The sequence below is a fragment of the Lissotriton vulgaris genome, chromosome 8, assembly GCF_964263255.1.
Source record: "Lissotriton vulgaris chromosome 8, aLisVul1.2, whole genome shotgun sequence".
In the NCBI taxonomy this organism is placed as follows: domain Eukaryota; kingdom Metazoa; phylum Chordata; class Amphibia; order Caudata; family Salamandridae; genus Lissotriton; species Lissotriton vulgaris.
Window position 1 is genome coordinate 1,171,964,289 of NC_141696.1, and position 26,350 is coordinate 1,171,990,638.

A 26,350-nucleotide genomic window follows, 5' to 3' on the forward strand; every position below is an offset into this window, starting at 1 on the left:
GACTCTGTTGACTTTGTGATAAAATGCGAGCAAACACTGGCAAAGGGATAGCACGGGGAGAGGTCAGGGCGAACTCTGGTGTCTGTGGGATGAAGTGCAGACTACTAAAACCCCATTTTTCTGGGCGTGGATGCAACGAGACTGGACCCTACGCCTGACATGAGAAAAAAGTGAGTTTAAGAAAAAATAGTTATTATACCTACAGGTTTCGATCACATGGTTCATGCATGGCTTTGCGAGATTGTGCTATAACCTTTTTAAAGTCACCGTGGATATTGTTTGTGGCTGTGCTCGCGTTCGATTACAAGTGTGAAGTGAGCGCTACTTAAAAATAAAAACTGGGTGAACTGGCTTTGTATTGCCTTTAATGCTGTCTGAGCGAACTTTAACCCTCTCTCCGCCGTGTTCATTTGCAGATGGATAGAGAAAGTGTTATTTCGAGTAAAACGAGACGTCAAACCCAGCGAGCAGGGGGCTGCTGATGCGAGGACGAGCTCTGCTATCATAAAGACGGAGGATGTGAAGGACACGATGACCGCTGGCAGCAGGTACTTGGAGGGATTAAACGGAGGCTGCGGCCTCTGCGGGCCGGGGAGGGTTGCAGTGCCCTTGTTGTGAATGTGACGTGTGAAATGAACGAGCCTGTTTGCTAAGAGTAGTGCAAAGCCCACTGCCCGGGACAGGGCTCAGTATTCCCTGCCCTCAGCTTTTCAGTGCACGTCCAGGGCCCGTACTTCTACAGCTGCATCTATGGTCGTGATTCTGCAGTCTGCAGGACTGTAAGGTGTATTTTATGAGGTGTCGTGGACTACGCGTGTTTAAAGTGAGCATATTTGGGCCTCCGGTGGCTGCACGTGAAAGGCTATGTGCGTGAGTATGTGGTCGTGCATGGGTTTGTAAATGGCTGAGAGGTCGCTTTGAAACAGTTGTGTGTGCAGGTTGGCCGGTTTGAGGTTCTGGACTAGGTTCAGAAGTTTTCTAGTGTTAATAATAGGTTTTCATCGGGGAGTGCTTCTTGTGAGACTGTGTGTGTGGGATCCCCGTGTACAGTGTATGTGACTGGAGTTAATGGGCCGGGCATGAGGTTTTAGTGGGTGTGTGAGTGTTTGCCTCCGAGGGAGCTCAGGCAGTTGCAGAACACGGGACCCCAGCCAGCCCAGGACCAGACCAGAAGCAGCGGACCCGTTCAGGTAAGTCGCCTGACTCTGTCCTACCGAGCCAGCACCTGATAAATAATGTTTTTGTTTTTTTATTTGTGAAGCGAGTAGCGACTGTGCCGTGATTTTAGATTCTCAAGGACCTGTGTGCCAACACTGGGGAACTTGACATATTCAGCATTTCATTGTGTGGCACTGGCAGTACATGCCGTAAGGGAATGAACTGGTGGCAAGAGGGCATTTACCTGCGTGATTTTAAAGTGTATGCTTGTGCTATCTATCGTGCAGCAAGTAAAATTGTACTGACAGTGAGTATAGGAGACAAAACACTCGATGGGCAAGGATATTGTTTCTTTGCATGCATGCCACCACTGTGAGTATGTTTATCGGGGTGTGTTTAACACCACCTCATGCTAAACGATTGGAGGGCAGCTGTGCCCCAGGACCGCTGCGGCTTACATTTGAAAACGCCATATGCTGCGCAGCATCCATTTTATTATTTGTGAGAATGGGCCAGAAAGGGTTATGTTCTAATACCCTGTCTGGGGAACAGAGAACTTCAAACCATCAACCCTCTTATAGCTGACTGCAAATGTGAAACACTTTGTGCTTTGAGGCTGGATGAACAACAGCACCAAGAAACAAATGTGCATTAACTGCAAATGTATTCATAAAAACACATATTTAGTCTGCTCAGTCCAAGTAGCTCAAACATGTCATTACCGAGTTCCACATGATTGTTTATATAGGGGTGGCAAGTTGTGTAAGGCTATGCTGAGGTTACTGATAATGTCTGTTGCTGTGAGTAATTTGTAGTTTTTGAAATTGCGTATGATGTATATAATATATGTTTGTGTGTGTGCGTGTGTGTGCGTGCGTGTCCCTGGTTGTTTACTGTTGTAGTGAGAAGGTAACTTAAATTGGGATGAGTGGTTATAAATTGATGTAGTGTCCTGTCGTTTTAGGGACTGCAAGGATTGTAAATGCACTTAGCCTACTGCCTGAGTTCTTGCTGGAGGGGTGCAAGAGACTCATTTTCTTAGTTTATGTAGTGCCCAATGTAAGGATGAGCGAGGGTTGTAGTTTCCCTCTGCCTACTGTTGTATAGTTAAAAGAGACCCTTTTATTTGTTCTGGAGTGCATATATCATAGGCCTATCATCAGATGGCAGTTCTGTGATCCAGGGACAGGTTATGTATAAGGGATCCCTAGTAATGGCCTGGGCTAATACAGGCTGCATTTGGAGAGTGCTGATTACATATTTTGAAGGGCGTGACAATGGGAATACAATTGCTTTTTTCAAGAATAGGAAGACCTATTGGCTTTACCCATGCCAATTTCTCAATGAGCTCTCTTCTCCTGTTTAAATGTGGTTTGTCCTTTCTTTGTCAATGTCTGGAATGCTACTGTCCCCTTGAAGTGCATTTTCTTTAGCTCATTTTTTCCCGTATTCTGGATGTGTTCTTCATGTTTTTATCTTTTCAGCAGCCTTGTTTCCTGCTTTTGCCATGTTTTTGATGATCATGTAACTTTTGCATGCACCATTCTGGTTTTCCAATGTACCCCAAAGCCACAGAGGTGTGCAGCACTCCGTGTCAGAAAATGAGATTTTCTAGTACACCAAAGGTCTGTAGACAGTTGGATTCCTAGGAACCTGTATTAGCATTAAGCAGCCACCCATCTTATTATTTCAAAATAGCATCCTGACTGAACCTGGCACGGTCTAAAGCCAACCAAGCTGACCTTCAGCTCCGCCCTGCTCACTGGGCCATGCACTGTAAACTCTTTAAGTGTTCTTCAAGCCCTCAGTCTTGCTCTACTAACCCATGCACTCATTTGCCCCCGCCACCCTCTTCCCCCAGGGCCCATCCCTTCCTCTGTGCACCCCTCCAGCACTTCCTGTCCACTGGATCTCTACTTCACGTAAAGCCACTTCTTATAACCAGTCAGCTAAGCTCTACGTACCCTCTGACTCAGTCAGTACCTTGCATCCCCTGGCCTAAGGCCACACTCTGCTACATATCCACAGGCTACATAATTCTCTCTCAGCCACATGTAGACAAACACGCCACAGTGGCACAATCGCACACATTTTTCATCTTGCCTGGCTTACTTTTTTTCAGTGTCATGTACGTAAGAATTCTTTGGGTTTATTTTATTCTCTTTTTCAACAAATGTTTTTTTTATATTACTATTATGGGCCACTTCTTTTACGCATTGTTCCACTTTTTTTTTTTTTACTATAACTTTGCACCGGATATATTGTACCTCCACCATCTTCCCTCTTATGTACATGAGGAGAACATTCCTGTCCTTGAAAGGTGGTGAAAGAATGGGTTTTATGCCTGAGTGGGTACATTAATTCAGGTTTGTGGCGGTGATGGAAGGCCCATCTGACACTGCCTCGGACGTATGGGATGAGAACATCGACCGTGTAGCTTACCAGCCTTCCTTCAGGGAGTGGGACAGAGAATGTAGCTATACCACACTGGGAGACCTTGGAGGGGGTTCAGACGGATGGAAACTGCTCCTGGCAGGCCTTTCTAGGAGGAATGGATGAAAGGGAGGCTGTAGACCATCAGGGGACAGAAGGTCTAAGGATGTGATGAGGATACTTCCATAGCTATAACATTACGGTACTTTCACATATCTTTCTTCTAAATAAGTGTCCTGGGGTGCATGCTGAGTTTTAGCTGATTATATTCCCACCAGGACTATCTCTATATTGCTATATGGAGATGTATAGAAAAGGGGGGTGCATGCTGAGAAAGGAAGCGGGCTGTGGAGTGGACAAAGACTGGGAGTTGTCTGGAGGGGACATCATGGGGTTACACCACCACCACTACATTGAGATCTTTACATCGCCAACACAGCCACTACACTAGAGCCACTACTTCTCTGGTAAGTTTTCTACCATTGCAACAAGAGTCCCTGTATGGAGCATTACATTGCAGCTAAGTAATACTAATTATTAAAAAATGATGTTCTAATCTTTACCCTCAACTGTGTAGGTGTGTGTATATATGTGTGTGTATGTATGTATGTGTGTGTATGTATGTATGTGTATATGTGTATATATATATATATTTTCAAAGACGGAATTTCGACGCCGTGTCCTTTCTCTGCAGTCTTGTGGTTCACCCTGTCTCTCCCCAGCACGGCCTGGTGAAGGGTGCTCTGTCCTTGCATGATTACAGCCAGAAACATATGTGCGCAGAGTTTGTGCTTTATCCGTGAAAAGACAGGAGTAATTTCTATGAAATAAAAATTGTTCGTTTTCGTCAGGCTGACATCATTTTCTTTGCAGGTCCTCTACTTACGCTGAAGCTGCAACTCAGTGTGTGTTTCCGCTTTTATTTTAGATTTCTGGTATGGTGCTATGCCGGCGACGGTTTGTTGGGCGTGATTTCGTCTAGAATTCTGTCTGAAGGGCTGTCTAGAACAGTGTTTGAAGGGCTGTCTAGAATACTGTGTGAAGGGATGTCTAGAACAGTGTCTGAAGGGCTGTGTAGAATACTTTCTGAAGGGCTGTCAAGAACACTGTGAGAAGGGATGTCTAGAACAGTGTCTGAATGGCTTTCTAGAATACTGTCCGAAGGGCTGTCTGAGATTTTCATGCAAGTCTTATAGTCTGAATTCAGCAGCATAATAGGTCGGAATGTATGAAGCTCTGTGGTTATACTGTATAAGCAGCTACCTATGTTATGCCATCTATTAATGTAATAACTGCACTTTCACAATTGCTTTGCAACTTCTTCTACTCTTAGAGCTGAGATTTTCATGAAAGTCTTATAGTCTGAATTCAGCACCTGAGCGCAATAGGACGGAATGTATGAAGCTCTGTGGTTATACTGAATAAGCAGCTACCTATGTTATGCCATCTATTAATGTAATAACTGCACTTTCACAATTGCTTTATTAACCTTCCTGCTTTCTCAAATTTGCTTGAAAATGCACGATTTTTCTTCTCTTTTTTCAAAATTTTCTTGGGGGGGGTAATCCCCTCAACCCCCCCTTTTGGGGTTCGGGCTCGCTCGCTACGGTGCTGTATGCAAATCAGTTTGCGCCCCACCACTTTCAAATGTCACCCACCGCGCCTGGTAAGGATAAGATGCAATGAAATATGTAAGAGAGGATAAGACAGAAAAAACTATAAGAGACTCCATGTTCAAAAGAAGAAAGAAATTGTAGAACAAAACAGAAAACAAAAAACGAAACAAACGACATACCTACACAAAGGGAACAAGGATGGAGGGGTAGGTGGAACCACATGGAACAGACGGCACATCTTGGGTCAGCCAAACGGAGAATCGAGGGTAAACCACACTAAAGGAATACGGATCTGTAAGGACGGAAATTAACAAGTTAGGGTGAAACATATAACCAACAAGAACGAATTAAACCAAAGGTGACAACAAACAGAATAACATAAATAGAACCTGAAAGAGAACAACTTAACATATCTGATCTCAGAATTTTTTTTTTCTTAAATAACCAACTATTATGAAAAATAGAACGTAATCCAAGTAACTTGCAAAGAAGAAATATAAAGTCAAACATTAAATTAGTGTGAAGACCCTGAGGAATCCATAACAGTTGTTTTGCAGGAATTTATAAAGCTCTGTAGACGTAGTGGATCTTCGTATGTTGTTGTTCTGTCATTGTATGTAACTTTGAATAAACAGGGATGAAAAAGGCCATAACGAGCCCCCATCGAGCGAAGATCTGCCCTTATGTTGAGAAAAGCCTTGCCCCTGTTGGCAGTAGCTTTAGCATAGTCTTGAGTGAAGAATAAAGATGATCCAGACCACGTAATTCTTGGAGAAGCTTTGACCACCGCTAACACTTTCAATAAGTCTGTGTACTCTAGGAAGTATAAGATGACCCCTCTTGGCCTTTGTGAAGATGAGGTTTGAGATGGGACACGCCCCAATCTATGTGCACGCTGAATATTTAACAAAGTTCCCTCTGGCATGTGAAGTAACTTAGGAAGAAATGATTTAAAGAAGGTAAGAGCATCTGAACCTTCAAGACCTTTCCCCAAGCCATAAATTCGCAAGTTATTGCGTCTGTTTCAATTTTCAAGATCCTCAACCTGTCTTTGAATCATCGAAATCTAAGAATGGAGTTGGGAAACGTTAACACAAGTTTCTGTAAGGGAGGAGACGCTGTGTTCAACTGTGGAGACTCTTGTTTCTAGTTGGGACCAGTTGTCCGTTAAGATTTGCAATTTGGCATTGGTATCTTCCATAAAGAGTCGGAGAGCTCTAATTTCCTCCAACAAAAGTTCCATAGACACAGGCTAAATTGATTTAGGTGGTGAGGGAGGGTCCTTTTTGAGATGCTTGGTGACAGATTTTCCAAAGGCTCTGGATGGAGGATCCATTGTTGATTCTAAGGTTTGGGATGTGGATGTTAGAGAATCTTCCCACTTAGAGAATTCAGTGAAGACTTTTGAATTCTTTATAAAAGTCTGTTTAGATTTAGAAGGCACAGGATGATGGATCTTTAACCTGCCTGCCCATAAAATGCATCGAAAGCACTACCATCTGATATAGGTGCTCTAAGAGTTACACTCGTTGAGAGGAAAAACATCCAAAATGAGAAAGAAACTTTTTTGATAAGCCCGAGGTGGTGGCCGATTGGTTGGGCACTCTGCCGGCCCAACAGGAACCAGAGAGTCAGTCTGGTGGAGCGGAGGGAGGACTTGAGAGGCAGGAATGAGTGCCATTTGCCTGGTTTCTGGAGACACTGGGGGGATTGATACTGTGGTGGTTCCAATTCTGATGTACATCTGATTGTGGTTTGAACGGGGGGTTGCAATGCTATCGGCGGGTCTTTCTCCTCCTCAGCTTTACTTCTTGTAGTTTAGTTTAGATGTGGGGGCGACAGGCACACTGCGAGTTGGAGTGGCTCTTTAGTCGTAAGCAGGGGTGCAGGGTGGGTGGTGTTGTTACGGGTTGTTTGGGGGGGCGGTGGAGGGGTGTTGGTTTTCAGGTTACTGTTTTTGCAAGGCGCTATATTGCTGGACATTTTCATTGATGTGCTGGACTCTGTTCAGGGTTGGATCTTCTTTCTCTTTCACGATGGGGGGTAGGGGGTTGAGGTTGATGAGTTGGAATGTTAACGGGCTGGGGGACAAGATTAAGCGTGGGGTAGTACTGCAGCTTTTGAAACTTCACTCCCCTGATGTTGTTCTACTTCAGGAGACCCACCTGGTAGGGAATACATGTCATGCCATGAACAGGAAGGGGTATCGTCTAGTTGCCCATGCTGGGTTCTCTTCTGGGTCCCAGGGGAGTTGGAATCCTTATTAAGAACGCTCTCCCGCTTGAGGTGGACTCCACGGTCCTTGCCGATAGGGGACGCTATGCGGCTGTTTCAGGGCGGTGGGAGGGCCGCACACTTTCCCTGGTCTCTATTTATGTTCCTCCCGGCCTACAATCTACTACCTTTGCTGATTTGGGACGGGTTTTACTCGATCTCCCCGGGGGGCCTTTGATACTGGGTGGAGATTTTAACGCAATGATTTCTGGTATGCTTGATAGACACCCCCCTAGGGACCTAAGGGGGGCGCATGGTTGGCTCCTGGACTTCATGGACACACTAGGCCTGGTGGACTGCTGGAGACTGCTCCATTCTACTCAGCTGCAGTATACGTTTCACTTGGGTGCCCATGGTAGCCTCTCTAGGATTGATTATGTGTTGGTGCCGGCGGCACAAGCATCTTGTGTTATGGAGGTCAGGCATATGGCTCGGGGCATTTCCGATCACTCCCCGCTGTGGCTTCAGTTGGAATTAGCATCGGGTGCAGAGGGACGGGTAGCCCCGACTAACCCTTGGTATCTTTGCAATTCTAAGACCCGCAGTGAGCTTGTAAAGGCTTTGGATCACTATTTCCGGGACAATGAAGGTTCGGTTTCTTACGCGGTCTCACTATGGGAAGCGTTCAAGACCGTCATTAGGGGTCAAGCTCTATCATTGATTGCTGGAGTAAAGAAGCAGAAAGAGGAAGATGTGGTAAAGATAGAGACTGAGAAAAAAAATGAGAAAGAAAAAAAACAGAGAAGAAAAGCAATGCCCTACTGCACAAAAAATGACCTTAGAGATGGACTGAAAAAGTCATTATAATGTGGGGATATAAAGTATTATATTACAGGTTGTACCTTCCATAGGTCAAGGCCATGCATATAACAAGAAATGCTCACTGTGAGGAAAATCGCCAGTGATCCCAAATGGCTGCCGTGAATTTGTCTATAGAATTACCTCAGCGAGATATCAGATATGAGGTCAAAGTTTCCAAAAACAGGTTCCAGAATGAATTTTGGCAAGTGTTTTCCCAATTGCAGGGCATTAAGTGCATTTAAGGCGATTATTAATGGCTGTAATTGCATGTGGGAGAAGCTCCGCAATCGCGGCAAGAAAAACAAAATGGCTGCCGTGGACTTGTTTACAGAATTACCTCGGAGAGATATCAAATAGGATGTCAAAACATCAAAAACAGGTAACAGATTGGATTTTGGCAAGTATTTTCTGTTGCAGCGCATTAAGGGTATTTGAGGCAGTTGTTGATGGCTATTTTACATATGGGAGAAGCTCCGCGATCCCGGCAAAAAAACAAAATGGCGGCCGCGAACCGGGCTGCCCTGAATGGACTCACATACTCCAAAAAATGTTATTTTCCCATTAAATGAGGCACCGAGGGTCGCATTCCATTCAGTGGACCCTTAGCCATCCTCGTCTTCCGTGCAGTGTCGCAACAGTCCGTCGGTATGGTTGGAATCTCCAAGACGCACCGCAGAGCGTCACCTGTGTGCGTCCATGTTCCTCGGCGCCTAGCCACACCACCCCAGTCCTCTTCTGCTCACCACACACATAACCATATCACTCAATTCAGCAACACACACAACACTCACTCAGCCATGGTCTGCACTCTCCTCAACATCCACTTGATCGTCAAATGAACTATCGAAGTCTTACACCTCCTACTCAACCTCTCCCCAGACCTACTCTTCCTCACTGAGACCTGGCTCAACCCATCTTCCTCGTAGGCCATTGTGGTAACCATTCACCCCAGCTACAAGATAGCAAGACAGGAAAGAACCAGCAAACCCAAAGAAGTAATCCCCGTCATCCACAGAGAAAACCATTGACCACCTCGAGTACCTAGCCTTCAAGATTAGCACCTCTAGCAACAGCAACCAAAGATGAGCCCTACTCTGCTGACCAGCTGTACCCAGATCCAACTTTGGGACCACTATTGTGGACCTCATTGCCAACAGGTACTCACCTCCATCTCCTTCATCCTTCTCAATGAGCTCAACTTTCACCTCAAGGACGTCACAGGCAACAACCTCCTGGAAGAACTGAACATAATGGAACTCACCCAATGAGTAAGCAAACCCACCCACACAGCCGGAAATCTCTTTTGCCCTATCTTCACCATTTCACAGACATCAAGGTAGACAAACACTCTTCACATGAGCAGGTTACTCCCTCATATACTTCATTCTACATCTACCTAACCAACACATAACCCTCTCACCAAGACTGCCCAGCAAACCTGTAACAAGATTGCAGAGGAAGTCTGGACCACAGAGTTTCTATCCCAACACCTGCTATACAGCAAAGAACTTACCCACTCCATCTTGAACTTTATCACCTTAATCACTTTCTGCAAAGACACACTGGCCTGACAGAAGACCCCTCCCCCCACCCACCGCATGGACCAAGCCACAGTCAATCTGGTAGATCCCTTACTCTTCAAATGCCACTGCAAATAGGTAGAACAATGATGTAATCCACCCTTAATAATAACAACAGAGACACATACAAATCAACCTCCAGATCTACTAGTAACAAATTAGGACCACAAAGCAAGTTGTATTCACCAAACAGATTGACAACAGCTCCAACAACTCCAAAGAAATCATTGCCACAGTGGAAAAAATCACATCTTCAACCACCAGCTCACCACCATCATCTCATTACAGAAACACTGCACCCAGCTCTCCCAATACTTCAGCATGAAAATCATCACCCTATACAACAACTTTGCACCTCAACCGGACCGCTTCATGCTCACCTTCCTCCATTACAAGAAGCACACTCAAAAAACCACCTTAATGTGCTGGTTGACCCTCACCCATTAGGAAGCTGCCACCACAATGCACATCATGCACTATGGAGCCCCCCCGGACCCATACACTCATTTCATCCTTCTCAAAGAACTTGACACCACCTGCCCCACCCTCAACCAGACCCTCAACAACTTGCTAAGCATAGCCACCTTCCAGGGCCCAGGGAAATATACCACCATATTATCCCTCCTTAAAACCCCTCAGAGGACCAGGAGACTCTTGCAAACTATCTCCCTCCTCCCTACCCAGCAAGCGTCTTAAGGAAACTCATCAACAAGTGCCTGGCTGACCACCTTGATGCCAGCCACCTCCTTTTCCCTTCCCAATCAGGATGTATACTGAACCACAGCACCAAGATCACCCTCATCACCACCACAGGTGACATTCATTTTAATATCAACAAGGGGAACACAGTAGCACTCATTCTACCTGATCTCCCGGCTGCCTTCAACAACATCTCCCTCCCCATCCGGATCCAATGCATCCATGACACTAGAATATGAGGACCCACTATTCGCTGTATCAGCCGCCTGACCCAACTGTCCATCCACTATACGACTACTAGCCCATAGTAGGGGTCCTGGAGTTTTATTGAGGCCTGCTGACTGTCACTCATTTTCCTGCCACCATATCCACCATGCAAGTACTTTCACACATTGAGGTCATTTTTTAAGAGAAAACAATTTGGGAGTTTGTTTTTTCTGAACAAAACAAACGTGGGCCCCGCCCAGCAAACCTTCAGTGTTGTAAAGGGAGCCTTTGTGGTGGTGAATTCTTTTACAGCACAGAGAGCCCCACCATCCATATCTTTAATGGTCCTACACCCTTTTGGTGTACGAGGGGAACAGCCACAGGGATCTAAATAAGGCCCAGACTTCCTATTATCTATAACAAACCAATTGCTCTATGTGGGTGACACCGACATATCAGTCACTGAAAGCTTTCAGTTCCTCCTCTTAAAGACAGACGTCAGAAGTAAGAAAACCCTTTCATCATCAAAAAAATTCACCCAAAAGAGACTTCATCAATGCCAAGAAATAATTGATCCTTGCAAAATTGTATTTCTTTAGAATGGGCACTAAATTCAAAGCTCCTTCTTCTTTATATTAGCCCTAAACGTTTCCACCAAATTGTACCTACATCTCTAAAAGCAGAATCTAGTCAAACTAGATCAATAAGAGATCCTAATCCCCCTCTAGCCCCACAATATCTCCTTTAGTTACTACCTCCACCTGGCTTTTTCGTTTCTGAACAATTCTCTTAGGGCCTCATTTATGAGGTTTTGCCATAGGGAAGCGCAGCAGGCCTTCCTGCTGCGCTTCCGTACAGCAAAAGAAAAAGGCAGGAATGTACTGTATCTATAAGATACAGTGCATTCCTGTCCTTTTCCCCTGCACCAGGTCACAATGGGCTTCCTGCGCCAACGCAGGCACCTTTGCACAATGGTGCAAGGGTGCCTGCATTGCAGGGATGATTATTTTTGTACAGGAAGGGAAACCTTTCTGTGCAAAAATAATCACAAGAGGCTCTTCGTCTTTCTATGTGTGCTGCAGAATGCAGCACACATAGAAAAAGGAAATACAAGGAGAAATAAAGATATTTCTCCCCGTTGCGCCTCCCTTACACCTCCCCTGTGGAGGCGTAAGCTTTTGGCATTGCCTCAGATTTACGATTTCTCGTAAATCTGGGGCAGTGTCAAAAGGCCATGGATGTTGTTGGGAATTCCCCCAGCATCACCCACTGCACGCCCCTTTAACGCAGAACACTGCGTTAAGGACTGATATTTATCAGGCAGTATTAAGCCAAAAAAAGTGGCATAGTGCTGCCTGATAAATATCACGCAGGCTTCTGCGCCCAGAGCCAGTCCTAGGCCTTCTGAGGCCCCGGGAGTTAAAGGGAAGATGTGAGGCCCCTCTAATTGCATATTGCGTCGCAAGAAGTGACATCACACAAAGTGACTTCACAGGACTATTAATCTTAGTTTTTTGGCATCACTGAAGCAAACTAATGTGGATATCAGTAACATGGACACAAAGTAGAGGGGATGGAAAACAGGTGAGCAAATATCCATGGGTGTAACACTTGCCGCATCCTCTCCCCCACTGAACAACATACTGCCCCACTGAGAGAAACTTGCACTTCACTGACCCGCCATAACACCTGGATGTGGCTCAATTTAAATTACGCACTAGACAAGAGCAATATGCTGCCTAAAAAAAATTAACATCCTAGAAAAAGCAAACACTCATAGGGAATGCAAGATTAAGTAAAGCATGTAAAATTAAATGTAAGCAGGAACAACATGGTTACCTTTTTCTTTTTACACTTATTATTCAGAAACTAGTGAGTGCTTTGGCCTGAAAAGTTAAGGCCATGACTACAGGGCCCAGAAGGGACCCGTGTCAAGGCTCTTTGCTAATATCCTTCTAAACGTAAGCAGTGTGGTTTAAAAAGACCATATTCGCGAACACACAACCGCTGTACACATTTTGTTTTCCAATTCACCCATCAAGCAGGTATTTAAGTACCTCCAGGACTAGTGCACTTTCCCACTTAGGGAAAACAATGTTGTTCAAAGAGCCTCCGATTAGTCAATTGTTCTGACACCCTCAACCCTGCAGCCTCACTAAATGAGATGCCAAATCAAGTGTACAAGGTGCATAGCTCTGCCATAATTCTAGATGGCACTCGAGCCACAAGTCACCAAAGTAGTTAAAACGAGTACTCACCAAATAAGAATCAAGAATCTCCTTTCTTGCAATTCATAATTTTAACCATTGATACTATCAAGAATCGTACTTATGCAAATATCATATCTCAAATATGCTGCAAAAGGGAGGCACTATTACTCACACAAAAATCCAGGGCACACTACATTAATTCTGAGATGCATGCAGTAGATGCAGGTAGAGTGGCACCTACATTTCAAAATTCTCTGTTTTTTACTAAGGAAATGCACCGTAGGATCTGGCTGATCTTCTCAGAAGCGAAGAAAAATCATCATGTGAAGACCTGCTGCAGGTTCTGGAACTGAACCTCCCGATAACAGAGAATACAGAAGAGGTCTAGGATAGGCTTCCATCAATGATTGGTCGCATGGGGTGAACTGCCTCTACCACAGAGAGCTGGATGCCCTGCCAGAGCCTACAGATGCAAGCCTATGATTTTCCTCTCATATCACTTCTCTTTCGAGTAGTTACCTCAAGCAGACACCAATGCACGTGGGTTGTGAAGCAGCTAAAAGTAGTGCGTTCACAGAACATTAGAACACATATGCATTTTAAATTTGTGCTAAGAATCATCAAGCAACCCTTTGTAGTCTACCCCAACAGCATCCTATCACAGACATGCAATGCCGTACGTGAATACGATCAACCATTTACAACACTTTCTGGGAGTCGGCACAGCACTCTATCCTGGTCACTTACAGAGAGACTAGAAAACAAAAGTCTTAATGCTTTTAAAACATTTCATACCCCAGCCCAGCCGCTCCTTTCTAACAAGCTGGTCTTCAGTTCTCAAACATAGCTGCCTGTTACATCTACAAAACGGTCTCTGTGTAACCAATTTTTTTCCATTCTGTTCCAGTGTCAATAATATTGCTGGTATTAATAAATGCTTCTGTCAAAATGGCCTGAGGAGTTGGCCAGTAACGAGGAACACAGGAAAAGAGTAGAGACCCCCAAGGAATCTGCCCAGAAAAGAGGCGCCCACTGAAAAACACATTCCAACCCCTACCACTTCTCACCCCGACTTCAAGAAGCTAAAGCCTACTTACTATCTGTCTGAAGTTATGCCAGCGCGGCCCGAACGATAGACTCCGGACTCCACTCCTGGCTGAAGAGACTGAGAGGGAACGCGTGCTGCGTGCTGCATCACTGGCTGCATTTTAGCAGCACATCGCGCGGGGGCTGGCTAAAATGATGTCCAGGGCCGTCATTGGTAGCGCTTTCGGGTGCTACCAGATTGACGGCCCTGGGACCGACATCATAAACCGATACGCCGCCCGCGCACGGCGCACCGCACGGGACCACCACCACTAAAAAAGGTGGTAGTTCATGCGTGCACAGTGCACTTCCACTATCCACTAACTTAACTGCCTGCGCAAGTGCGCGCAGCGCTTTTCCCGCATTTTCATGTCGGCCCATGCTCTTTCACTGCGGTCTACTCTGCGGGGCCGGCAGCGGGGCCCCCTGAGCGCGAGGCTGCCCATACCGCCCATGCCTAGGACTGGCCCTGCCAACGGGCCAACGTAGCTGGGGTCACAGGACGAAAAGGCTTCTGTAGAGCAATTAACAATTGACCCTACATATCTTGACGAAAAGGAGCAGTACTTACCTCAAAATCCTTAACACATTGAACCACGCAAAGTTTTGGATTATTGGGAAAAGATGGATAGGTAACTGAAGACGTATTACACTGGAGATAGCAAAAGAAACACCCTCAGGTGTGAAACTACGACCTGTCAGGTCCAGTGCACGCACATCAGAAAAGCGTTTGCATGAAACAAGACACAATAGCATAGTCAATTTCGCTGAAAGTTGCTTGCGGGATAAAAAAGAATTGGATGGCCAGGCCTCCAAGAATCGCAAAACAATGGAAACGTCCCACAAGGCAACATATTTTGGACAAGGTGGTTTCACTAGCCGAATACCCTTAAGCAATTTGGAAATCAAAGGATGTTCTCCAGCAGGCTTGACATCAATAGTGATATGACCTGCGGAAATGGTCGAACGGAAATTATTAACCGTTCGATAAGCAAGACCGGACGGGGCGATAGAAGCCAGAAAATTAACAATCAGAGAGACATCCGCTGAAGCGGGATCCACCTCCCGTTGAGCACACCAACCACACCATCGTTTCCAAGCCCCTGCATAACGTTTGTGTGTTGGGGGACCAAGCCTCCCTGATAAATCTGGTAGCGTCTCGCAAAAGACCTGGTACTTGCCAGCGATCCCCGAAATTCACCATGCAACTAGGAGAAGATGGCCTCATCCGATCAGGGGATGTGGATTGCCGAGAGGGTCCAGCAAGAGATTCCACTGTTGGGGAAGAAGGAGCGGCACTGCACAACTCATTTCCAGGAGAACTGGGAACCAAGCTTGAGCCCTCCACAGAGGAGTGATCAGAATCAGCTCCGACTGATAATGCTTTGTGCGAGCCAGGACCCTGGGAATCATCATAAACGGGGGAAAGGCGTAACACAGGATCAATGGCCAGGTTTGCAGGAATGCATCCGTGGCCAGGGCTTCCGGATCCGGACGCCAGCTCAAAAACAGGGGAAGTTAAGTGTTGAGACGGGATGCACACAGATCGATCTGGCACCGACCCCAAACACGGGAGAGAGAGCGGAACACTCGAGGGTGAAGCCTCCAATCGCTGAAATCCCGAAGATGTCGCGAGTTCCAGTCCACAATCAGATTGTTGCGACCAGGAAGATACTCTGCAATAACTGCGCTATTCCTCTGGAGACAAAAGTGCCAGAAATCCAGGCAATTTATATGGAGACAACTCTTCCTGGGACCACCGACCTCCCGTCGGCAATGGACCGCAACGGGCTCCCCATCCCCACAGACTGGCGTCGGACTCTATCACCACCTCCGGGGATGCTCTGAACAGGGCTCGCCCATTCCAGGATTCCATGTGCTCCAACCACCATAGCATCTCCCACCTCGCTTCCTCTGAAAGAGGGCTCAGATCTGAATAGCGAAGGCCTTTCTGGAGATGATGGATCTTTAGACGTTGAAGTGCCCGGTAATGAAGAGGGCCCGGGAAAATTGCCTGAATCGAAGAAGCTAACAGACCGACAATCCGAGCTATAGACCTCAACGACACACTCTGTTTGGATAAAACTAAATTCAACTCCCTCTTGATGGAACGAATCTTCTGATTGGCCAAGAGGAACTGGCAAGAGAGGGAATTGACCTGGAAACCCAGAAATTCTATCGATTGATAGGGAAGGAAGACTGATTTTTGAAGATTTACCAGAAAAAACAGAGATTGCAAAAGAGTGATGAACCATTCCAAGTGTGTCATCAACGTTTGAGGGCAATCTGCCATGAGTAGAATATCGTCCAGATTGATAATTAGACGAACATCCCGGGCTCGCAGAGATTCTACAACAGGCCTCAGAAGCTTCGTGAAGCACCAAGGTGCCGACGAGAGGCCGAACGAGAGAACCTTGTACTCGAAACAACTCCCCTGCCATTGGAATTGCAGGAACCGACGATGAGGAACGTAAATGGGAATTGATAAGTACGCATCTTTCAGATCGAGGCAAACCATCCAGTCCCCCTCCCGAAGAAGATCCCTCAGAAGATGGATGCCTTCCATCTTGAAGTGACGATAAACCACTCCTCCGTTGAAGTCTTTGAGATTAAGTACCAACCGGGATCCGCCCCCTTTTTTCGGGACCAGGAAAACTGTGCTTGCAAAACCATGAGGATGGCGGGAAGATTGAAGAATGGCCCCTTTTTGCAGAAGGGAATCGGTTTCCACTGAAATGAACTCTTGTTCTTGAAGGGAAAAAACCAGGGGTGGAGGTGGATGGAACTGATGGAGTGGATGATAGAACTCTATCCTGTAACCCTGAACAGTCTCTAACACCCATGCTTCGCTGGAGATCAGACACCAATTTGGTAGAAAAAATTGAATCCTGCCCCCTAAGACAACCTCTGAAGCTGGAATCAATCTCACCTGAAGTGTTGGAATCATGATGTCGTCCTTGGGCACCACCGTAGCGCCCTTTTTTGTATTGACCTCTCCCTTTACGAGAGGGATAGAACGAGGCTCTATTATTGTAGCCAGAGTCCAGTCCTCCACCACGTTGGGATTGGAATCCACGTTGGGTATTCTGGTTGGACCCGCGGCCAAACGATCGTCCCCTGTATCGTCCGGCCCTTGCAAAAACCGGACGAAAAGCTCTCCGAAGGGATGCTTGAGCCTTATCCAGCCCACTAAAGGTCGCAACAAATTTCGTCAATTCCTTTAGGAACGGCTGGCCAAACAACAAGCCCTGAGCTAACGGGCCGGATTCAGACGAGGACAGTTCCGCAAGCTTGGGATCCAATTTCAGAAGAATGGAGTGGCGACGCTCGCAGGACATCGTGCAATTGGCATTCCCTAGTTGACAAATAGTCCTCTGTGACCATTCAATCAACTCATCAGGATCCACAAGAGATGATGATTCCTTGACCTGAAATCCCAGATCCAAGATCTTTGTAAGAGGACCCAGCAGATCCAACAATTTATCTTGGCAGGAACGCCATGCCCTGTCAATGCCCTTTTTTGGGGTCCTTAGCATAGTTTTTAAGGTATGTCACCATAGTAGGGTCCACCTCCGGAGTGTCGGACAATTTTTCTGCCAAGTCAGGCCTTGGACATTCTGACCGAAGGCGAGCTCTAACCTCCTTCCCAAATGTCTGACGAATATGTGCTTGAACATATTCAGCCACGGCCGGGGACGGAAGCCAGGAGGAGGAGTTGGGATGCACGATATCTGATGGCTCAAAAGTGAGAAGTTGAGGATGCGTAGGCGCATCACCAAAAGGTTCCTTACGTGCTTTCTTAGAAGGTGGGGGACCATCCTGATCTGAAGACAAAGTGGAGTGTGTCTCATCCGAATCCGTCTGTTGAGCGTGCGAGGCCAAAGCCTCCTTGGATGATTTACCAGCTGAACGCTCACTCGACAAAGTTTTCGCCAACTTCCGAAAGTCAGACTTATGGGGATTGCTGGGAGACTTAGATGAGGAAGCACGGCCTGAAGTGGAAGGTAACCAGCCCTGTTGCAATGCATAGTTAGAGAGATGGCGTTTCAAGGGAGCAATTGCGCAAACCAGCGCTTTATTTACAGAATGTTGAACGCCCTGGTCCAAAGCCTCAACTAGGTCCTGCTCCATGGAGCCAGAGGCGTCATCATCATAATAGTAATCTTCTTCCTCAAAGTATTCTGCCAAAATTACACAAAGTGTAACCAATAATGCCCACAGAGGAAGAATAATTGAACCTGCCAAAGGCAAATATCAAGGGTAGTGACCAACCCCAAAGCAAGCCAACAGAAAACAGGCTGAACCTGACTGAATAAAATTAAAGAGTGGAGGGAGGGCTTGCCAATCAAGCAGGTCACTCTAGGCAAAGGCTATGATGATTATACAGCCCAAAAGAGTAAATAATGTGACTTTTGGGCGTAACAGGGACTAAAAGTACAGGCTGTGGGCTAGAGCATTAAGAATACGCTGCTTCGGCGTTAGACCTCCGTGTCAGAACGGAGTTAAACAAAGAACATGGCCGCGGCGCATGCGCGATAACGGCCCCCTGTACACGCAAAGAAGAGAAGCTCACCCGCACCGTGCGCAAGCTTCCCAGCAGCAAACTCCCGCTCCACTAACTGCAACAGGCGCGGGCGCAAAGCACCCGAACTTGGGGGGTGAGCACACACTCCCCGCAACGGTCACCAAAGGAAAGAACCGAAGAAAAACAGCGCGAAGCGGCAACGTCCTAGAAATGCGCCGGGCAGCCTCAAACACACAGCGGCAATGCGCGATCAAAGCGCGAACAAGGCAGCAAGTACAAGTAAGCGCAAGGCATATAATAGCAATAAGCAATTTAGCAAATCAGTAACAAGAGAAAGGTACTTAACTGGCTGCGGAGCAGCAAAGAAAGAGGATGTGGTATTCTCTGTGGGGCATTTTATACTGACTGCTCTATGGTTTACCATGTGGTACCCTGGGTGTTCATGGGTATTGTAGTGTTGTTTTTTCCATACTGTTTCTAATTGGCTGCTGAGCATTTCTAATAAAGATATGAGAAAGCATAATCGGAGCCTCTGGTCCTGACATAGAATTACATCTGTATTGTGCTGGTCTTATGGTTTGCGATCTGTGTGTCGGTTGTTGCCTTGCATGCATTGTGTGATGTTATAGTTGTGTTCTGTATTGTTTAGCCCTTGTATGGTGTTGCTTGGTTGTGTGTTTTAAAACTGTGGTTGTGTGGCATGCATTTTAGTGCATTATGTTCTTGTGGTTGCTGTGTTTTGTTGAATGTTGCATATAGGAGTCCCTATAGATGTGTAGCAGTCAATATTAAAGGACAATTTGTTCTCGGTGGATTTACAGTGGAATAATGGATACTTCTGAGGTGAGACAGTAGAGCATGTGAGGTGCTTCAACATGAATATTGCCTAAAAAAATTGTCAGTTGTCACCTCAATGTGATGACTGGTTCATGCTCGCTCAGCACAATGACGTAATGCGTGAACCACTGAAGTGCATTTGTTTTTAAATTTAGCCCCTTTTACACCTAGGCAGAGCGGCCGAGGGCTGTTCGCTCAATTGCAGTTGCAGTTCCTCCTGTGTTCCAGAGCGAACACAACACAAAGGCAGCTGTTCTGCTTATAACCGAAGGGTGTAAGGCTGGCACAGGTCCAACTGTCAACCCCATTCTGTTAATAATGCAACTGCGGAAATAGCAGATAGCGTCATTTCCCTCCACCCGTAGCATCATTTCCCTCCTTCAAGCTTCGGCTATGCTTATCCCTCGAGCAATCAACGGAGCTGTCATAACACGTATTTAGTCAACCCCCCAAACCTCACCGCACAAGTCAGAACTAGGCCTAGGAGAAATTTGAATTGTACTGGTGAAATTCACGTAATTCTTGAATTTTGCTTTATGCGAAAATCGTGAATTGACTTGACATTTACTAATATGCGACTTTGCATTATTTTCGCATGAGAAAAACTTGCTCGCATAGAAAATATATCACAGTTATTGCTCAGACTAGTCTACTATTTTAATCTCATGCAACTTTTTTGTGCCTAATGTGCCAACTCGTGGAAAAAGTTATTCGCGATATCGGCAAGCCACATTTCTCTCAAAAAAATTGCCCTTTTTTTAAATTGTTTTATGGAATTTCATGAAACAGAAATCTGCAAAAAATGTTCCTATGAATTTTTACGAAATTCCCTCCAACAAATTGCAAAAGTGCGCCCACCCTTAGTCAGAACTGCAGTAATGGAAGATAAAGTGATACAATTGCCAGGTTTACTGACTTGTCATGGACACCTACAAGAAAGGATCACAGTGATGAACAGTGCACTGCCAATACAATTGTAGAAAAAAATACAATTCCTGTTTCATCAACCAACACAGTCTTTGAGTGTAAATCAACATCTACTGCAGTGCCCTTCCTTACATTTTATAAGTTCACATTTCCTGTTACAGTTTAAATTTATCAGAATCAAAGGTTCATTCTCGACTGCTCTGTTTCTGTTCAATGTTCACTTGTGTTTGCAATTAACTATGATTGCAGAAAATGACAACTCTGTTGACTTGCAATGTAACACAAGTTGTCTCTTGAAGTGTGTACAGTTTATTTACAATTGTAGTATTGCCCCGCTTGTAAAAATCAATGCCCACATACAAAATGACCGGGCTTCTTAATAGAGCGTAATTATAAGGGGTCTTGTTGAAAAGTCAAGAAGCAATGTAACTGGTTGTAAAAGGCTCCTTGGTCCCCAGCAGGGATACCATTATCTAGATGACCAGGATGGGGAGACTGGGGCTATGTTGGCATCTTGTGCAGCTCACAAACCAACACGTTGACTATTTGTTGTTTCATGTCCTGCTTAGGGAGGGTGTACTCTAGTTTGTATCTTCCACAGTCCCATTGTCGCAAGTTTTGAAGACCAAAATAAGGGTGATGTTTGTTGATGGCTCACACACCTACAGGGGTTTGCCGGAGTAGCGGAAAGGGCCCATGGTGCAAATGTTTGGAACTGTGATGTACACGAGAAACCAAAGCACAAGCCTAACACAACTGATACACAAAGGAAAGGAACAAAAATACTAATCTATTATTCATTTCTACTCTTGGGTTCCGTAGTGCGTGCTACTCACTTCAAAGTGCTTCAATGGCTCGTCAGGAGTAGTAAGCGCTATATAAATACAATTTACAATTACAATTGCAATTTTAAAAAGGGATACCAAACGGCTCTACATTTTGTGGAAAAATACGCCCTCATTTGGATCAGTCTTGGGAAATATGTCACCTCTTGTCTCCTTCTTTAATGATCCTATATTTCTATGTCTTTATTTCATCCTTCTGGGCTCTTTTCCATCACTTCTTCCTTCATTTATCACTGTTTTCCTTTTTTTCTCTTCCCTCTTCTTCCTCCCTTTTCTGACTTTCTCTCACTTGCTCCACGTCAAAGTCTTATGTTAAAAAATAAGTCATGGCCTCCAAAAATGATTGCTGGTCTCCACCACTGGCACAAATGACTGGAGCCTGGTGTCAGCGAGCTCGTCCATTATCATTATTATTATTGTTGTCTTGAAGTTTGGCTTTGGCACCTGGCATGATTCCAACATGGAGTCAGCTTAGTTTTGCAATTTATTTTAAGTAAGTGAGTAAACAGGCTTTAGTGTGGGCCAAACACTGTCTATTCAGTTTAACTTTCCAAGTAGTATTCCACTGCCGGCTCCTGCAACACCCAGCCATGCCCACCGCCCCAGGATCTCTTCCCACCTCCCTGACCTTCTTAATGGTGGCAGCAGCACGGGTCAGTCACTGCCTGGCCCTGCCTGACTGCTTTATCTGCTGCCTAGGTCCTCTGACCAGGCTTAGCCTTTGCAGCCTCCTGCCCTTTTTCCTCTTTCTCTCTGTTTTTGACTGTATCTTGCTTGCCTTTTGCTCCTTTGCTTTCCCCCTCTTGACTTTCTTTTATGTTGCACCTCTGCTTCCCTTCCTCTCTGTGCCTTTTTTCCTCCTTCTACTCCACTTTCCTTGTGCACCTTTTTCCTCTTGTTTACAATTCTCTCTCAATCTTGCCACTCTTCACTCATTTGCCTCCTTTAAACACTTTTCTACTCAGCTTGTTCTGTCACTCACACTTTGCCTGTCAGTCTGAGGCTTCCTCTTTATTCCTGATTTGTTTGCCTTTACCCAACTCTACTTTGACCCCTGTGGCCTTCTCTTTTCCTCTTTGTGCCCTTTGCCATTTCTTCTTTTTGCATGGTTTGCCAGTTTTCTTGCCTCCTTTTCCTGACTTTTTGCTGTGTTTTACTGCCTTTTTGATTTGTTCGCTTACCTGGAGCTTCCCACCTCCCACGTCTCCCTCTGCCTTTTCCAGCCCCAACCACCACCCTCAGGAGCACCCCTATCCCAGGCCATTTTACAGGCAACAGCAGCATGGACTCATGCAGCAAAGTTAAGCCCATCAGTGCCCCAGCCGCAACTAGTGACAGGATCCCAGGTCCGCTCCCTATCCACCATAGCACAAGACTGCACTCTGTTGTCACCCTTCATTCCATAAACCCAGGACGCCCATTGCAGTGCTGCTCCCTGGCCTCCTCCACCAGCAATGAAGATGCATTGTTCTGCAACCCACTCCACCAGTCCCCTTCTTTTTTTTGTTCAAGAGAATTTTTATTAATAAGTATCAAAGTGTCAATGAAAAAATACAGAATAATTACCTCAAAGCAATAAATACAGATTATGCCATAATAAGAATATATGAAACATACTTATGGATAACAGCATACAAGATACAAAAACCACAAATAAAATCATATTCAATGAATTTTGAAGAATAAGAAGAACGGTCAGGGAATCAGGGGGGTTTAAGAACTTCTTGCTGTGATGGACGTAGTTGAGAGAAACTTTTGGCACTGGTATCAAGAAATGTTGTAACAGGTGACCATTGATCCAAACGCTTTGTTGCTAAATTTATAGGGTAAACAAAAGCAGTTTCTAATCGATGATTGTGGCATACAGCATACCACCAGGCTCTATAAGAAATTTTTGTGAAGTCTTTCTAATTCATAGTGATTTGTTGAAATGCTACTGCTAATAGCAGATAAATAATTTTGACATTAAGGGGTCGATTCCGATTCGGGAAAAACCACTCCGAATAGCCGTTCGGAGCGTTTTTCCCATACGAATCGTACCCTGCAACGTCCCCCGTATGTACGACGAAGTACGATTCGTACCAGGAGCCGTACTCTGTACGAGTCGTACAAGAGACCGTACGACTCTGATCTCCGACCGATTCTCCCTCGGAATCCGCTGTACGCGACATCTGTACGGTTCGCGTCTGGTTTTTACGACCCAGCAAGTACGATACGTGTCGGGTATGCACCGTACGACCCTTTTTCTACGGGAGCTGAAAACAGCCATAAAAGCAGAGTTCGTGCCGAAACAGGTACGGACCGGCCCTCCCGGGTATGGTGCGTACCCCCCATGATCGCAGGGGTACGCACCGTACCCCTGCGATCGTGGGGTGTACGAGCCGTACCCCCATTGTACGATCGGTGTACGATCGGTGTACGAGCCGAACCCCCATTGTACGATCCGTACCCCATGTACGATCGGTGTACGGGCCGTAACCCATGTATGATGGGGTACGGTTCGTACACCGATCGTACATGGGGTACGGCTCCTACACCGATCGTACATGGGGGACACATGGGGTACGGCTCGTACACCGATCGCACATGGGGTACGGCTCGTACACCGATCGTACATGGGGTACGACTCGTACACCGATCGTACATGAGGTACGGCTCGTACACCAATCATACAATGGGGGTACAGCTCGTACACCCCATGATTGCAGGGGTACGGTGCGTACCCCTGTGATCATGGGGTGTACGGACCGTACGGTGTGTATGTGTTTGTGTGCTTTTCCGTATGACTCGCCCTTACCTGACGTGGACCGTACGAATTGCGTCCTCATACCCCGGTCCAGATTGCACTCGTCGTACGGCATGTGTACGAGTTGTACGGTTCACGGTTTCAGCCTTGCAATACGTACGGATCGCGACGATTCGGACGGATTCACGGAATACGGATCGTACTTCGCGACTCGGACGGACGGGTACGATTTGTACAGAGAGGGCTCCGGATACAAATCATACGGACGTTTTTTTTACCGAATCGGAATCAACCCCTTAGTCTCACATTTTCCCAAATAGGTGAAAGATTTCCCAAGAAGATGTTGATGAAAGAAAAAGAAAACTAAAATTTAGGTTAATTTGAGCCCAAACTTGCTTTCAAAAATTACATATAGATAGACAAGAGAATAACATATGAAATAAATCAGCATTTGAAGATGAGCACGTCCAGCAAGCATCTGACACAGTTGAAAAACTCTTGCTTAAAGCATGAGGTGACAATAAAAACCTATTGTATACATAAAACAAAGTCTACGTTGTATTTGCTGCTCTAGAGGATTTTCGTAATTTAGTCCATAAATTCCTCCATAAAGGAATTGGCCAGGATGTCTGAAAATCGTGCTCCCACAACTCCTCTATCTTAGATTTCTGTCTAAACAAATCATTACCCTGTAAACAATTATATATGGAAGAAGCTTTGTGTGTATTCTTTAACAGAGCATGTCATTGTGAAATAGAATCCGAATTATTAGAAGTAATAGAAGGATTGGATAAATGAGTATATGTAGACATCAGTGCTTCCTTTATAAGATTGTGCTTAGGAGCAAATGAGGCAGGTAGGTTAATCATCTGATTGAGCAGGGGAAAAGACAAAAAAATTGAGTGAGAAAATAATTGGTAAACCCAGAGTAAACCCTTCTGCCGCCAAGTTTTCCAATAAATGGGTTTATTATGAATATGCACATGTTTATTATGCCAGATGGTTGAATTAAGGAAGGAGTCTGTGGTTTGATGAATAGGGGAAGATGATGATTGAAGGAGTTTAGTGGTGAGTTTGATCATGGGGGTAGAAAGGGACTGCGGTTTGCGCGAGAAAGACAGATATTTCATGAAAAGAAAAGGGAGATAGGAAAAGTCGCTTGATTGAGGTCCATAAAGGGCAATCGTCTGTGGGCTCAAATAGCCATAGAGAAGCCTGACGTAAAAGAAATGCCTTCTGATAAGTCTGAAAGTCAGGGAAATTACCTCCTCCTGTTTTGGAGCGAAATAACCTCTACAGGGACATTCTGGTCTTCTGATTGTTCCATAGAAAGGAAGAAAGAAGGGAATTAATCTTCTTAAATGATTTAGCAGGGAGTGGAACAGGTATATTAGAAACAGTATATAAAACTATGGGCGACAGCATCATCTTAATAGTGTCTAGGCGTCCCCACTAAGACAAATAGAGAGGATGCCACTTAGCGGTAAGGTCTGAAATCTTTTGAGTACATTTATTCATACACAGTGCTACTGTATCAGAAAAACACAATGTGATATGTAGCCCTAGATATTTAATATGATTGGGGCTCCATGTAAAGGTAGAAGCGCTGAATTCATTTTTAAAAGTATATTTGGTCAAGGGTAAAATTTCGCATTTATCGTTATTTAATTTATAGCCAAAAATAAGGGAGTATGCTTGAACTTCAGCTAAAAAGGCAGGAATCGATTCATTTGGATTTGATTTAAAAAGCAAAATATTTTCAGCATAAGCTGCAAGTTTAATATGGCAATTTAACGTTTGGAAACCTTGTATGTCCGGGTTTTGACGTAATTTGGAAAGAAAAGGTTCCAATGCCAGATTAAATAAGAAGGGAGATAAGGGACAACCTTGGCGAACTCCTCTGCCCAAATCAAAGAATGAGGAGGTCAAACCATTTGCGCAAACTGCAGCACGGGGATTAGAGTAAAGAAGGGAGATTAAGGATGCAAATTTAGGACTGAAGCCAAACCATTTAAGAGTGTAAAACAAATAAGTTTACTCAACTCTATCGCATGCTTTCTCCCCGTTCAGTGCAATTGCAGCTAGGGATTGTTTTAGGCGGGAGGATTTAGATAAAATGTTAAAAAGAAGTCAAGTATTATCTGTGATGAATCGCCCTTTAACAAAGCCAGACTGTTCTCTTCCCAGCAAATTCGGTAGGTAAGAATCCAGTCAGAGAGCCAATGCCTTAGAAAAATTTTTGCAGTCTATGTTAACAAGGGAAATAGGCCTGTAGTTTTTACAAAATCTAGAATATTTTCCTTCTTTAGGGATAAGGCAAATATGTGCTTCAGAAAAGGAACCCGAGGAATTCTTCGAAGTGCTAAAAGAATTTAATAGAGAATATAGTTTAGGCAGTAGAAGTTT

The 26,350-nt window shown here is 45.2% G+C and overlaps 1 pseudogene; it reads right to left on the bottom strand.

Moving 5' to 3' along the window:
- Positions 1-4,534: 4,534 nt before the first annotated feature.
- LOC147698441 (uncharacterized) lies at positions 4,535-24,059 on the bottom strand (annotated as a pseudogene).
- Between the last annotated feature and the right edge of the window lie 2,291 nt (positions 24,060-26,350).